This window comes from Catharus ustulatus, chromosome Z (genome assembly GCF_009819885.2).
Source record: "Catharus ustulatus isolate bCatUst1 chromosome Z, bCatUst1.pri.v2, whole genome shotgun sequence".
NCBI classification, from domain to species: Eukaryota; Metazoa; Chordata; class Aves; order Passeriformes; family Turdidae; genus Catharus; species Catharus ustulatus.
In genome coordinates, this window is record NC_046262.2 from 44,391,586 (window position 1) to 44,407,858 (window position 16,273).

The following is a 16,273-nucleotide window of genomic DNA, read 5'->3' on the forward strand; positions in this document are numbered from 1 at the left end:
TCATGAAATGTGAGTTTCCCTTCTTTAATCTCCTTCTAGAAGAAACTCCTTATTGATACCATTTGTGCAGCAATGGCTCTACCTGAGCCAGGCAAAAATCATGAGGTTTTGGGGTTTTTTTAGCAAAGGGGTTTGGAATGGCAGAAATGCTTTGGTGCATCTGAACAAGAGAAACAATACGCTGGATCTCTTGATGTAGTAAGAGAACAAGGACGAAAAAAGTAGATTTGGCTTGTTTGCTAAGAGGTTATTCTAACACCATTGTAAAAAATAAGGCAATAAAACATAGGGAAATTATGAGTGGAATGTACATCAGATCTGCAAGATATGAGCAGATAATATACTTTTGAAGAAGGCAGGTTATTTTCAGATGAGAAAGCATATTGGAATGGACATTCCCTCATGTAACTCCTACTTTTTTAGTAACTTTCTTCTAAGGAACACCTTTTCATTGGGAAGGATTCCCGAGAGCTATTTCTAGGAGGAATGCTAGAGAAACCATTGTGGTTTCCTTTAAACTAGCATTTAATTACATGAGATGCCACCTACAATGTACTAAACCATCTGGCTTGTATTTCCTTCATTACTGTAAATTGGCTTATGGAAAAAAAGAGAACCAGATTAATGACAGTTCAAAGCTTGGACTGGCACACCTATCACCTAGAGAAAAAGCTATAGTAATGTTGAAGTTATTCATCCAGCAATTATTCTTCAGTGTGGGCATTGGTTATATTCTGTAATGGAATGTAAAGGGAGCACAAAGACTTAATATTTTAGGACTGATGAAAGACAATCACAAACTATTTCTGCAGAAATACTTCCCAATTTGGCCTGTTACCTCCCTCACAGGAAATTGTGCCACAACCTGAAAGCACTAAATTTTTGGGGGATGAAAAAGGGAGATTCTTCGTAATTTTGATCTGACTCCCAAAAGTGATGTCTTATCTCTTGTTTTGTTGATTCAGATTTCCCTGGAGAGCTTATAGTGACTGTACTGACTATTCAGAGCCTATCGAAAATGGGGTTCTCAGACAAAGCTGGAGCCTCTAGGCATAACTCTAATTTTAAAAACCCAAACAACATAGTCCAGGAATGAATTTGTAGATATCCTAAGGCCCTTGTTTTCCCTTGAGAGTAATTTTAAGTATATTAATTATTTAACAAGCATGACATTGCACATGTAGTCTGAAGATTGCTGCTAATACACTTCTCTGTCCCATTGGTCATTGCCTGTCCTTGAGGGAATGCATGCACTATTCATGCTGGTAAGTCAGGATGGCAGCCTACTCTTCTGACATTGTTTGAAAGTTCAGTTGGCTTGAGCAGTTAAGAAAGATTTATAGCTGAGCAAAGACTTCAGAAATGTACCAACCCCATTATTAGCTAGGGACACTATGCTCTTGTATTTTGGGTTTGCTTCTAAACGGAAAGAAAGAGTGGAAAAACACAGCAAAGGTCAGAATGACCTGACCTGACTTAGTTCCTCTCAGTCTTTGTCCTACACTTCTTCCTCCACAGTCCCCAAAAATGTCAACAAAAAACAGTCTCCAAGTTTCACTTCAAAATAACTGTCCCTTCTCTGCCTGCTGTTAGTTTAAAGCCAACATTAGAGTATTCATGCCTTAGCAGTGATTTACTTAATTTTGCAATATTGATAACTGTCTTTATAGATATTTGTTAAAACAGATATGTAGCCTGGTACCGAAAGTGTAAAAAAACCCAACAGCTACAAAGGAAAGTAAAAAGCAAATCAACATAAAACTACACTTTTCACATACTTGGGACACACCCCTTTTTCTGACCCTGTGGCTCCTCTTTTGACATTTCTGTGAGCATACTCTTGCAAAAACATCACAAAAGGTGTGCAACACTTTCAAAAGTGTCTACTTAAGATTCACTGTTAGTAGGAGTACTGACAGCTCAGAGAGTATGTGGATCACATGTATTTCTTTCATACTGCATTTACTTCTATGAGTCATGGAAAAAAAATGAATGGGTGCTCCAGCATGTTTTTGGAAACTGCAGCAGCCAAGTTTCTCTTCTTCCTAATTGCTTGCTTACATATGCATATTGCACATAGACAGATTCATTTTGATCTACAGTTTAAATACAGAGGGAGAATGTATTGTAGAAGACAGAGTCCAAATGGAGGAATACCAAATATAGGCACGCGGTGGTGTCTTGTGTGTCTCATCAGCTACTGGCCAATGAATGTATACTTTTTACCAAGCTGTTCAATCCCAGTTCATAGTGACAAAACTATTTTAAAACAGTTCACCCATATATGAATGACAGAAAAGAAATTAGAGAAGCCTGACTATCCCCGATGGAATTTGCCTATTGTTACTTCCTCTTGTTTGAGTCCTCATACATGTGTTTTTGTTGTGAAAGTTGGAAACTTGTTGTTAGTAGCTGCAGGCTGCATTCATTCCCTGTTTTCTCTTAGCTGGCATCAGGCTCCTCACAAACCTCAGCCTCACCATGAGTTCACAGTTGTCCTGTAATCTCGCTACATTGTGCCTAATATATTTGGTTTTATGAGATGTACTGCTGGAATGCAGTTTCTTCTTCCCTAGTAAAACTCTTACGTAGAGAATCAAAACCACAAAAAGAAAATACAGAAAAAGAATTGACTGTACACTTACTGGGCTTAACAGGCACATTTCCTTCACTACTGCCTGCCGAAGAGGTCAGCAGGGGTTGAGGAAATCACAATATTCTGCACAGCATGACTGATGTACAAGTGCAAAAGCACTATCTACAATGCTATTGCTTCATCAGCCTCTATGCTCTCTCATGGACTTGGGAACTCAACATTAGAACTTCCTTGCATCTTTCCTCAAGTGTATAACCCCTTCTTCAGTACTCAAGAAAGGCTCATAGATTGAGTACGGGTAATCGAGGCACTCTTAAGTTTCCAGCCCAATATGAACCACTTCCTGAGACCTGCCAGCCTGAAGAAGCTCCCTTATAGTAGATGGGACCCAAGAGAAGCTTACTCAAAAGAAACAATGGAAATCTGTGGAAATAACTCTAGAATTAGAGGTGACGACATGTTTCATCAGAGATCGAAATGATCTAGTAGCTGAAATATTTCTCTGCAGATGAGCTTTTGCCAAATGCTTCATTGCTATAATGAAGAACCTTAATTATATGAGCAAGAGTTGTGACATATCTCTTCTAGAGAACCTAATAATCAAAACCTAGATTTGAGTATGAAGTTGCTGGTAGCTTATCACACTAATGGGACAGTGTTGTTCATATGCTCATTCACTAATCTTTCTCCTCTCTCCCCTGTCTTTTTTTGTCTTTTTTTTCTTTTCTCTCTTTTTTTCTGTGTCAAAGGTTGAGAGAATAAAGTTGCACTTTACACTGTCCTTTTGTGGTCATGCACAGAGGAACTGGAAAAAGGGACACACACCACAAGGTTCTGCAACAACACCAGAATAAAATAGGGCAAACAAGAGCAATCAGAAAATCACCATGAACAGCATGTGGATGAAAAAAGTAAGGGAACTATCAGAGCATAGAGACAAGGCATAAAGAGCATAAGGTGACAGCAGTAGCAGACTATCCAGAGCTTTGGCCACAGGATTAAACCTGTGAGGAAACTTGAGAAAGTGGCTCCTTCTGATGCTGCTGACCCAAGATCAGAGCTCCCATTCAGACTACAACAGAGCTTTAAAAACACTCCTGTTCTGGTGCTTTTTTTCAAGCTTCTTCAGTCACAGTTTGTTCAATGCAGCTTGAACAGAAGATTGAACCTTTTTATCACTGTATGAGGAGTGTGGAAACAAGTAGGAAGTTGGGGGAAACACCAATTGCTGCACAGGTATCTTAAATATTTTCATGCTACAGACTGGCACAAGAAAACAGGTTTTATAGGTAAATGAAATGCATGTACGACAATTTTCATGCTCTATATTTGTAGCCTAACTTGCTCTGGTGTTATTTTGCAGAGTGCTAACTTTTTTTTCTTCACTGCGGGAAGCACAGGCCTTATCTGTGTGATAAATGTAGCTGACACTTCTAATAATCTAAGGTGTACAGACACATGGAGTGAAGGGAGGGAAAAATTGAGCGATGTGGCGATTGATGGAGCAATGCATCCAGCAGGCACACTGCCACCATTTTCAGTGTGCAGGAAACAGCCTAGATAGCACAGCTGCATGAAGCACAGAGCAGTTAGTCCCTTTGTAGCTGAGAATAATATCTTCGACATAAATAGCCTCATCAATAGTTGCAATGCCCTGTAGATTGCCTAGGCAGCTTTCACATCTGCTCTCAAAATATTTCATGTGTCTGCATTACCCTAAGTGACAATTTGAAGAAGCATGCGTATGAGCTTTGCTGTTGCACAAAGCATATATTCCCAGGACTGAGGGATGGGGAACTTTCTTTTCCTCGTATTGGTAGGGAACATGGTGCTAGAAACAAGCTTGTCCTAATGGAGCAACATTTCAAAGCAAAGTAAATGCAGAGTCCCAGAGTGGGAAACACTCATTTGCTCTGCCATTCCCTAGTGGAGAGAGACTGGAGCCTTCCTAAGGGAAATGACAGTATCAGAACAGCATAAGGTCCTTAGGATTGCTGCAGGCATGATGTGCTTTCTGTGGGGCTCACTCCTTATGCTTTGAGTTGTTCATGCATCTTGGTCCTGCATATCCTACACTGCTAGGATCAGCTTTTGGACAGGAAAGATGGAGTGAAATGTGAGAGCAAAGAACTGTAGAAAGACCTGAGGTAAGGCTGGAAAGCCACTTGTACTCTCTTACTGCTTAATAATCTCACATAACCTCTCTCACAAGCAGTTTAAAGCCAATGGAGCATTGAAAACCAATACCAGGCTGCAGCATGACCTGAGAACCAGGCATGCTTATGCATGTACTGTTTTGTCCATGTACACTCTTCTTGTATTGCATGTTTCAGAAACAGTATATTTCCTATCTAGTTCAGAATTGCCTTTATTCCACCTAGACAGAATAAAGGTCTTTGCACAAACAGTTCTTTGAATTTATCTATAGGGAAGTAATAGAGATGAAAGATGTCAAAAAACAACAGTGGTTTCAACAGTGCTTGCCAGGTCAGCTGCTTCCCAGATCTAAGAGGAGATAAGAGATCAAGAATTCAGCCAGACTTGTTGGAAAACAATAGTATCATAGTTTGAATAATGCATTTTCATCTGCCTCATGCATGTTTTTGTGCCAACTAGGACTTACTTCCTAGAGCCAAATGCAGCAGAAAATACGTAACTTTTTTCTTGGTCATGCACATATTTATTAGAACTTACTAGTCTACTGCTGTGGGGGAGGGACGAAAAGGCACTGTCTTTAGTTATTATTTTGGTTTGGTCCTCAGAGATTTGGGACATGCAAGTCTTAAGGGACATGCAGAGCATCTTTTGTATCTCAGAGGTGGTAAATATCTTAGGGTGGTAAAATGTTTCTTTTCAGTGCGCCTGGTGGGAAAATGGGTAGTGTCTGCATGGAACTGGTGCTAAAATGCCTGAGAGTAAGGTTCATGGGTGGAATTGAGGAGACACAGTGCAACAGGAGCTAGGGCTGCCAGCAGAAAGCCATTGGCACTGCCAGTTAGGATTTTCAGCTTTAGCTGAAGCAAAAGATTAGAGCAGACAGTAATATGGCACATATGGCACTGTGTCAAGCAAGCAATTCTGTTTTACCCTTTAGAAGGGAACTTGGGGTTTGCTGCCTTTTTTGCCTCTCCTTTGAGCTGAGGATTCCATGAGTGTCATCAGAGAGCTAATCATAGCAGGCGCTAAACTCCACCTGCGCCGCCAAAAGGCACAGCTGAGAGGAAGAAGGGCTCACAGCACAGATGGGCACACGGCAGGAGTCCCAATCTCACTCGTCTCCACTGAACCACCCACTGTAAGCTGATTTGTAACAAAAGTTTACCAACTTTGGGATCTAGTGGATAAGCAATTCACACGGGGGTTCTTCTTGATTTACATGATTTTTCAGGACTTTAGACTGTTGGCAGACAACCAAACGCTCAATGATAAATGGGGTTGCCCTGTGTGAGACAAGTCTCCATAAGAGTTGCTCTGCAATGGCAAGAAAACAAAGTCAAGGGGGAGAAAAAAGCATATAGTGTTTTATTATCCTGATTCGTGTGTTTCTATTATTCTCTTGGAGTGAGAAACCTATATAGCAACCACATCAGTGTGCTTCTCACCTGTTTGTCATGCCTTCATCCAGAGAGACATACAGAGAACCAAGGGCAACAGCACACCACACAGACTTCATGATCACTCCCACCACCACATGAAGTATGTCAGAGGACCTCTGAACCCCTGAGGTTCTGCACCAGTTAAAATCACCATTATGCTCTCAGAGGTAGGTCAGTTCTTAATATGAATTTTGGTAGCAGACATCTTACACTACCTGTTCCATGCAGTGTTTTGAAGAAAATGAAGCTTTAGCACTCACCAGTTCACCTTGTCCAAAAGAGGATAATGTCTGTTCACCATATTTTTCAAGTATAAAGGAGAGCTTAATACCAGGGGTGTATTTGAGTTGTTTGGTTTATGCAGCAAGGTTTTGATAGGATGATTTCAGGGATGGCTTCTGTGAGGTGATGCCAGAAGCTGCTCCTAACAGACAGTGCCAGTTCCAGCTAGCTCTCAGATGCACCCAGTGCTGGCCAAAGCTGAGTCCATCAGGAGCACTGGCAGCAACTTGGTGATGGCATAATCAGGAAAGAGTAAAAAACCCCACTGTGCAACAGCATCTGGGAGAGAGGAATGAAAATATGTGAGTGAAGGAACTCTGAAGACAGCAAGGTCAGTGAAGAAGGAGGGGAAAGAGGTGCTGCAGGCACCAGAACAGAGATTCTGCGGCCCCTACTGCCCTTGGCGGGCGAAGACTGCAATGAGGCAGGCTGTCCCCTGCAGGCTGTACCCCCAAGGATGTTCACAGTGGCACAGGTATCCAACTGTAGCTTGTGGAAGAACCCATAACAGAGCAGATGCAGCAGTCCAAAGGATGCTGTAATCCTGTGGAAAGCCCATGTGGAAGCAGGGTCTTATCAGGACCTGTGGTGCCATGGGGGACCTGAAGCACTGCACCCTCTGGAAGGGATCCAAGCAGGAGCAGCTTGTGAGGAGCTACAGCCTTTGAGAAGGGCCCATGTTGGAGAAGTTCTTGGAGGACTGTCTCTTGCGGGAAGAACCACACACTGGAGCAGGAGAAGACTGAGAATTCATCTCACTGAGGAGGAGGGAGCAGCAGAGACATGTAATTAATTAACCCTATTCCCTGCCCCTCTATGCCATTGCAGGGGAGGAGATAGAGAATTTGGGAGTGAAGCTAAGCCTGGGAAAAAGACTTAGCTAAATTTAACTGATTTCCCCAAACTGTTTTGCCTGTGATGGTAATTGCTGATGATCCTTCCTTGACCCTTTCTTGATCCATGAGCTTTTTGTTATATTTTCTTTCCACTACCTAGCTGAGGAGTGGAAGCATAGAGCAGTTTTGGTGGGCACCTGGTGTCCAGCCAGGGTCAACCTACCATAGCCGGAAGGCTGACACAAGGGTCAAGAGCAGAGGGAATGGAGCTGTTCTTCAGCATTATGATTCCTCAGACTACATGACAAGGTGAGAAAACTTGATGGGGAAAACAGGGTTGGAAAAGACTCCTGCAACAGACAAAATACTTCAATTCATCAGCACATATCACTATGTACTTCATCTTAGTCCGTCTGCATCAAACCTATCGCTGCTCCTCCTGAAGGCAGCTGCCCCAGTTCAAGGTGAGTTTTGAGTTTTCTGTGAGATTAAAGAAATTAATGTCACTTAGTCTGTCATCTTCCTTGAGTCCTGATGTTGACAATTGTGTCATTTGAGACTTTCAGATTGCCATTTGTCAGTCCAGAAGGACCAGGTGTCTGTCCCAAAAGTGTTCCTTCCTTCAGGTCTGGGACCATTCCAAAGACTTTTCCCATTTTTCTCTGTCAGTTTTACCTGACCAAAGAAAGTGGAACCCAGAAGTGCAGCTGCTGTATTTTCCTTTTCTCACTCACAAAAACTGCTGCCAAGGCTGGCTTTTATTTGTAGGCTTTTATTTTCAGACCTGTGCTCAGCCTCAAAGCAGCTTGACAGTTTCACTGTGGGTCTGGCTTTTTAGAGAACTGCTGATTCTGCAACATACACCTTTTAGTGCACTTTCACCTCCAGGCAGGCTGGGATTTTTTCTGTTGCTTCCCATAACACACAAATGCAAACATCAAACCCACTTGCTGGGTCAATCTCTAACAGTCAGAATCAATATTGAAGCATTCAGCTTTGAGGAGGACTACATGGTGCCATGTTCACAACAGCATTCCTCAATTAATCATCCTCTCTGTACAAAGAACAGGTGGTATGTTTTTCACACCTCTGTTCTCAGAGATAAGAGCTGAAGATGGTATTACGTCAGTGACAGCATTGTGTCATTGGGGCTAAGAGAATGTATTAGTGCTGTAAACAACTTCTCTGATGATCATATGCAGGCATAGAGTCAGAAATATTTGTCAAAACCATGCAAAGTTGCACAGCCAGAGAGGTCTGAGTCTTGCAAAGAACTTTTGATGCATTGTGACACTGTGTTTGAGCAAAATGTCAGATGAGCAGCTCTTGTGGACAGAGCTCTCAGTTGCAGCATCATGACTGTGACAGCCACCCTTCTGCTCTTCTTCCCTCTCTCCCTGGAGGTGTTGCTTATAGGAACCAGAGTAAGAGGTATCCCATCTTCCTGTGTAAGTCCCTGAGACTTACCTCCTGTGCTAGGGTGTTCCTTCCATTGTGTCAAAATGTCATTAACAGGACTGTCTCTGCAGAAGCTTAGCAGAGGACATGGCTTGTTGCCGTGTCCCAAAAATGAATAATTGAGATAGATGTCACTAAAAGCTGTATCTGAAGCTGTATTAGCAGTGGAAGTTTCTGTCTTTTTCACTAGATGATTCTATGTGTTCTTATTGACATAAATGAACAAAGTAAAAGTAAGTTGCAGTGACCTCTGGTAAGACAAGTTGTCCTATCCTGGCTTAGTTACTGCAGTCCTTGTTCAAATAATTTTTTTAATTAAAATGAATGAGGCTTTTTGACAAGAATGCTATGACCCTTTTTACTTTACTCAGAGGATCTATTTTATCTTATGTCATGGTAATTGCTTGAAGTGGTAGAGAACTGTCTAGTTACCCTGCTGCTTCTGCAGCAGTCTTATCTTTCTGACTACAGAACACAGGCAAGGGACAAAGCAATTAGTTTATGGAAAAAAGGGCTGATTTTATATAATTATTACTAAAAAAAATAACGAGCTTTTCTTTTTCAAAGTGTCTATTATACCCTGTGTGCTTGTGCATCTCACTAGAAAGCTCTGAAGTAACCTTACAATAAACATTACTGATGAAGTGAGGGTAAGGCATGGGATGCCAGTCATTTTATGCTACGTAACAAAAGCAGAATGTGACAGTGCTGTTAGCCTTTAGATTGTTCAAACCCTCTCAAAAATTTCAAAACACTGCTGATGCTACTGCTTTAGGAGCATTGTAGATATTTAGGGGCAGTGTTCCTGTGTTTGCTATTTCAAATCTCACTTAAATTCATTAGCTCTGTCTGCATATTCCTGACAATCTATTGAGATACAGCCATGATTACAGGTTCATTAATAGTCAGAGGATTGGACTGTAGATTTCTCAACAGGGAAATAGTCCAGTGTGCTGTGAAACTGGCTTTACCATGAGACAATAGGGAATCTAAAGTAATTGCCCATCTAGAGAGGCCAGTGCCCACTTTCTAATTACCCAAATATTTATTTGAAATTTTTCGACATATTGTAATGTGAACATCAATATTGCAAATAATGGGGCAGGGAAGGGGAAGGTTATGAGCCTTGTGGCATGGTTTGTTGGACAGAACTGTGGAAATTTCTTACTTAAAGAACTTAAATTTAGAAGGCATGTCTGTTCCCTGGAGGACTTTTCATCATGGGTGTGGATAGCTTTCCTCAGTGAGAAAGCTATTCTAATGAGTAGCTGCACATACTTGTTCACAGTTTTCCAAGCAGTGACAGCTCTGATTATTGTATTGATAATAGCCAGCTCCAGTTGCCCTTCCATAGCTGACTGTGCTGGCATAATCCTGCTATATTTGGGGCAGGGAGCAGGAAGACCTGATTTTCTTTACACAGAGTTAACCAAATGGCCTTTCTTAGAAAATGTAATTTGAAAAGGATTTTCTTAGTGCAGTACTGTGCAAATTTGCACTTGGGAAGACAGCAGTACAGCCCAGGAATGTGATATAAATGCCTCAATGTGTGGGGAGGCTGGGGGAATCTGGGGCTGCCTCAGCTGCCCCTTGAACAGGGCAGCTGCTGTGGTGGCACGTGTTGGCCAACGCTGCAGCCCACTGGGGGCATGGCACTTGCCTCAGGCTTTACCTGCTGCAAGCACTGACAAAAATAGCTGCCAGTCCCTTGTGCCACACGCCTTTGGCACTTTGGCTTGGGATACCATGTCCGTCCTATCAGCGCTGTGCTGGCCTTCACATTGCTGTGGGATGGATGTTTGAAGTGCTGCTGCAAAAAGGAGGACTCACACACAGCAGCCAAGAAGTGCCTTGAGTGCTCCTTACAGCACATAGATTGCAGACAGTATGGGCCATTGCATCTACATAGGTAGGAAAGTTTTAATTTTGCTCTATGAGACTATGCAAGTGAATTGCAAGAGGCTGAAAATCCTACTTAAAATTATTTTAGTAAGCAGTCGTCTTCACGTAACTTCACGTAACTTCACGTAACTTCACAGTTCAAGGTTTTACAAAGCTGTTGTTTTAGCCACAGTATTTCCTTCTGCTATGTATTTCCAGTACTCTGGTTGTGATTCAGAGAATGAGCAAGAAAGTTCTTAAATCACAGAATGGCATGGCAATTAAATTCCCTTCCATGGACTGGGCTGGGTGCATTTTGGCAGACTCTGAGTAAAACAGCACCTGTGCAATTGCAGTTAGATGCAAGAAGATTGAAGTGAGTGGTTCTAGTAAATAAAACGAAATAGTGTCACTTGAATCCATAGCAGTAGGTCCAAGTATCATCTTGATTTTATCCAGCTCCTGTAAATGAGTTTGGAAACAGACTTCCAAGTAAGTTTTTAAAGAGATGTGAAGATACACGGCCATCCACTCAGCATCCTATTCATTCACAACAAGAAAAACTTTACATTTAATACGGACTTTGTAAATTGTCCAAAGGCATCTCATTTCCAAGCTCTGTTCACCACACAGCCCTGTTGCCCTGGGCTGCTCCTATTGCCTGTTATGACAGATCCTGGTTATGCCAGCTGGAAACCAAACATCTTACAGAGACTTAAAGAAAGAGTAATTTTCTTGGAACCTACTACTTAAAACAGTGAAAAATGAACAAACCTTGCTGCACTGGGCTCTGGTTTTTGCAGCAGTTTCCAATAACTCCTTGAAAAGAATGTCATGGGGAGTACATACAGTGCTTGGTCATCTACCAAAGTTTACCTTCTCCCCCACTTATTCTTCTTTCTTTCCACTCACCTATCATTTATATCTGCCCTCCCCACTGTACTCCATCCCTCCAAACCTAATACTGCTTATTGAATAATGCATATACCATATATGAGACTATTTCTACTGTTCCAGAAGGTGGAATTTTGACAAGAGAAAAAATCTGTGGAGTGCCAGGATGTCCATTAGCATCAACTACTTTGAAACAGTACTCTTTTCCAAGGTGCATGGCTCTTTTTAAAAGTTTTATTGATAGTGTAAAGATAATTTCCTAAGGAAAACTGTTTCAGAATAGCCATTTTCCTAGAGTTGCCACATTTCAAGAAAGCTGAGGACTTCAAAATCAATTTCCAGCAGTACGCATTTCCCTTCTTGAGGTAATGTTTTAAGAAGTAGCTTTGCACAACAGCAGCCAACCTCACACATTGGATGAGGCATCACGGTGAATGACAGCAGCTGCAAAAGATAAACCCAGGCTCCTCTGTGGTGCATGACAGTTCCTCACACCACTGCTCCATCAACAGGAGTTATTCACCTGGAGCTTTCCACTAGGAAGGCTCAAATTTGATATATGTTTATTTTGCCTGGCAGATTATTTCAAATCAATTAGAACCTACAAAGACTGATGTAACAGTATGGGTGAAACAAAGCATATTCCTGGGAAACAGGGATATGCCCAGGACTCTGACATGCAGAGCTCTGATAGAACACTAGCACTCCTAGAATGTTCACAACAATATATCTTACCACTTAGCACTTTGAGGACACGTGACATGTATCCACAGCGGGTGTCTCACCGTTTCCTGCTGAAACAGCTCCTACCCTCAGTCACTTGCTGGACTAACTAAGCTTACTATGATCCTTACAAATAGCTTACTATGATCCTTACAAATACCAACTTGATCTGTTGGACAATCAGAGTAAGCTAATTTCAGTGTTACCTACCAGACCTCCAGCCCTGCTTTGTGCCTGTCATACCAGAAATACCTAAGCTAAGTCCAAAAGCTGTGTTTACTTTTCTGGAAAGAACTGATAAACCAACTACTTTTATTTTTCTGCTGATAGGCTCTGTTATATAAAAACACACCATCAAATTTCTTGAGAAACAACCCCAACAAACAAAAAACTTTTCTATAGACAATGAATGCTATAAGCTCACAATGCTTAAATAGCTACAAATGCACCTTTTGCATTACAACTTACTAAATGGACCATTCTGCCTCATATTTAAGGAAGCAAGTTTGGTATTCAGCAATTTATTGCTGTACTCAACCAATACTTTGAGTTTTCCAGGCTTAATAGAAAACTTGCTTGAAATCTGAACTTACAATTTCTCCTGTCTTGTGTGAAAGTAGAAAGTTATTTCTTGTGCAGTGCTGATAGACTGAATTACCACTGATAGCAGAAATGAATCATACTGCATGAGGATGGCTGAGTCTTACTGATGATGTGGTTTTTCTTTTGGCAACATGTTCTGTGCCCCCAAACCAAACAGAATAGTCTGGACAAAGAGTTCTGAAAAAGAGTTCTCAAATGTGGAATTAGTCTTTCCAGTAGATATACTCATGGCTGCAAAGTCTGAATGTTGTGTTTTGGGTGGGTTTTCATTTTGGTTTTGTTTTCTTTCTTCTTTGTTTGCTGTTGTTTTTTGTGTTTATTGTTTTGGGTGGGTTTTTTTATAGTCAGAAAAAGCTTAATGCTTTTCTGTAGGTTAAGCCATCAATGTTCCCTATAACAGATTATCTCTGATCCCATGACACTCACTCCCATGCCTACTCTGAATAAGCATTAACAAAGTGATCCAGGTTGAAACTAACCAATTTGGTCATACAACCCCAACCTTTACTATAGGTCAGTATCCAAGAGTTAGCTGCCGAATCAGTGTCAGGGCTAGCATGGACTGTAAGGGTAAGCAGATGGGAACAGTCCAAATCAGTTTCACTGGTATGCCTTTGAAGTAATCCTACTAATTACTGGCAGAACCAGCACATAATTTTTAATAAGCTTTCATGTCAGTCACTGAATATGCACTTACAGTGGAACATCTGGTCTTTGAGATACCCCTTTGCAGACAGTGTCTATAACCTCAGCATTTTAAAAAGAACCCTTTAGTTGATTGGTATCTCATGGATTTATCTCTATTTTCCTTTAGAACTTTATTTCCCCTCTAGCTGCCCTTTTTCCTCAACTGGCAATTTAATGGACTTGGCATGAGCTAAAGAATTATCAGTCTTTAGAAGAATTTGGCATGAAATTTAAAGTAGTAAGTTAGTGCTTAAGGAATAAATGTTGAGAGTGTCAAATACAGAAATTAATTGACCCAAATAGAGAGTAAGTGATATTGTGCCTTGAAGGTACTTTTAATGCAGGTGAGCATATTATGGTGACAAGTCTTTTACTGATCACCATAGTAATCTGCAGCACAATCAGGGAAGTAACACACATATGAGTTGCAGTCAAAAGGAAAGATTTCCAAAGTATTTTTAAGACACTCTACCTTCCTTGCAGAAGCCCCTGGCATACATATTAAATCAATGCAACAGTAATACTGATAAAATTATGGTTTAATCCATCTGGCAACAAAAGGGTCAAGTGACATGAAAAAAACCTCAAGCCTGCAACTTATTTATTGTCACCTGTAGGTTACTCTTTTCACCACAAATCTGTCTGTAAGATCCAAGTGTTTTCCTAACACAAAATTTATGGAAAGGAAAAAGGGTAGGCCACCAACTGAAAGAAAACATTTATTGAATCAAAGTCAATACTTTCCTTTTAATATCTACAAGCCAACACTGAACTGACTTTATTCAAGAATGAACACAATGTACAAAAAAAGTATGTCTGTTATAAAAATATGTCAATTCTTTTCCTGGCTATTGAGCTGAAAACATTTTGGCAAGTGCAAGATAGGTTTGGCAAGCAAATTTAAGCTGCTATTACCAATAACAAAGATCAAATAATTTTGTAATAGTTTTGTAGTATATTTAAGAGTCATTGTTAAAGTGGCATCAGAAATGCTAACCCCTAAAAAAAATATGTATCACTGCACTGCCATGTGTTTATGCATCCAGACAACTGAACATCTCATCAGGAATCAGTATCTTTATCAGTGAATACTATCCAACCTAATTTGAACTATTCAACCAGATAAGTGACATCTACCACTCAAACACAACCTAGGGAAGGTGAACTACCTCCATGGCTGTGTATTTCATGTGTTGTTTACAAACAGAGAGAGATTAGGTAGGCTCATAAATCATCAGACAGCTGTTGCAATGTGAAATCAGGGAAAGGATAGAAATAGAATAAAGAATCATTTATGACAACAGTCTACATGCATATTTGCATACAGACATGGATTTGATTAGGCTCAATTATGCCTTATTTGTTTGGATGATTTGGGGTTTTTTCCCACATAAAAATTTAATGTAACCAGGCCTCAAATAATTGACTTCTTTAAAACCACCTGCAAGACGCAAAAAAGGGACCATTTATAGAGATAATCTGAAAACAGTGCAATATTAAAATGCAGTTTCACAACACGTGAAAGAAACATGCTTTGGAACCTGAGCAAAAGGCATTTTACTGACTTAGCAAAAAGTCACCCTGTATGTTGTTTTCATTGGCACCTGTTCTGCCAGATTAGTATGTCGCTCTTAGCAACTTCCAATGGCCCCTAAATATTTAGTACACAGAAACTGCCAACTACTTAGAAAGGTCTATTAAACTTTTCAGCCAATATTGCAAGCAGTCTGACATGCTGCTACTGGAAATGACTGTACAGCTTGAAATTAAGAAAAATTGTAGAAAGAAAAAGAAGCAGCCAAACATGTTGCTCTTCTGTTTAAATAGACTAAAGCGATTCCACAACACTTATTAGATACGGTACTACACTGGTTTACAGCCTCAAGGTCAGCTCTTTCAAAATAAATATACTGAACATTTACAACAAATGCCTCATGAATGCAAGCTCTCTCTTTATTATTTCAAGACCAATTGGATAAAAACTAAAATAAAGACATAACTCTGAAGCAGCTAAGTTACAAGTCCTTTTTCAGAAACAGGCATGACTTGGTGCCACAGCAAAACTTTTCACATCAGCATTAAGCAATTTCTTTTTTTACTTTTAGCACCAAGCAGGCCACCATAAAAAGCAACCTCACAAAGCATGTGGTCATCTACTCTGTTGATTTTGTATGAAATAATTATTTGTGCTTGCAGGTCTCAGACCCTTCAAAAATTGTGTGAACATTAGATGATTGAAGACATTAGTGGAAACTTATTAATTTCTAAAATACCTGCATGGAGAAATGATTTAAACACTAAAAAGCAATAGAATGTTGCACATTAGTATTTGTGTGGAATGAGGAAAGCTAAGGTCAGGGCTTCAATTTGCCTTAAAACAACTGAAACAACCAATCCCAAACAGCTCTACGTCCATGACACTAGTAGAGGCCAATGCGTGCATGCCACTGAAAGGCACAGTTGGACCAATCTGATAAATGGCATCATCAGAGCAGAACAGCAACTTTTCACTGGACTAATCACGAAGGGTGAACAATGAGCCATCACTTCTCTTGTCATGAGCACAGAAAGCAGTCACCAAGGCAAAAGGGAGGACACGGGAAAGAAGATACAGGAAGTCATATAAACCTAAAAGACAGAAAACATGCATTAAACCAAGTTTTGAGTGTTCTGAGTGTCCATTTTCCAACTGTAATACTGCTATACATTGACTTAAC

At 40.6% G+C, this 16,273-nt stretch overlaps 1 protein-coding gene and 1 long non-coding RNA gene across 6 annotated transcripts in view; one reads left to right on the top strand and one right to left on the bottom strand.

The window, feature by feature from the left end:
- Positions 1–16,273, top strand: part of LOC117010807 — a 56,964-nt gene that overhangs the window by 35,876 nt on the left and 4,815 nt on the right. The gene's annotated exons all lie outside the window — the stretch shown is intronic.
- The window catches only part of CDC42SE2 (CDC42 small effector 2), a 92,157-nt gene continuing 90,146 nt past the window's right edge, over positions 14,263–16,273 (bottom strand). For all 5 annotated transcript variants that reach the window (XM_033085796.1, XM_033085792.1, XM_033085794.2 and 2 more), the window contains one exon: positions 14,263–16,184. The gene's annotated coding sequence lies outside the window, so the exon portion shown is untranslated. The remainder of the gene's footprint in view (positions 16,185–16,273) is intronic.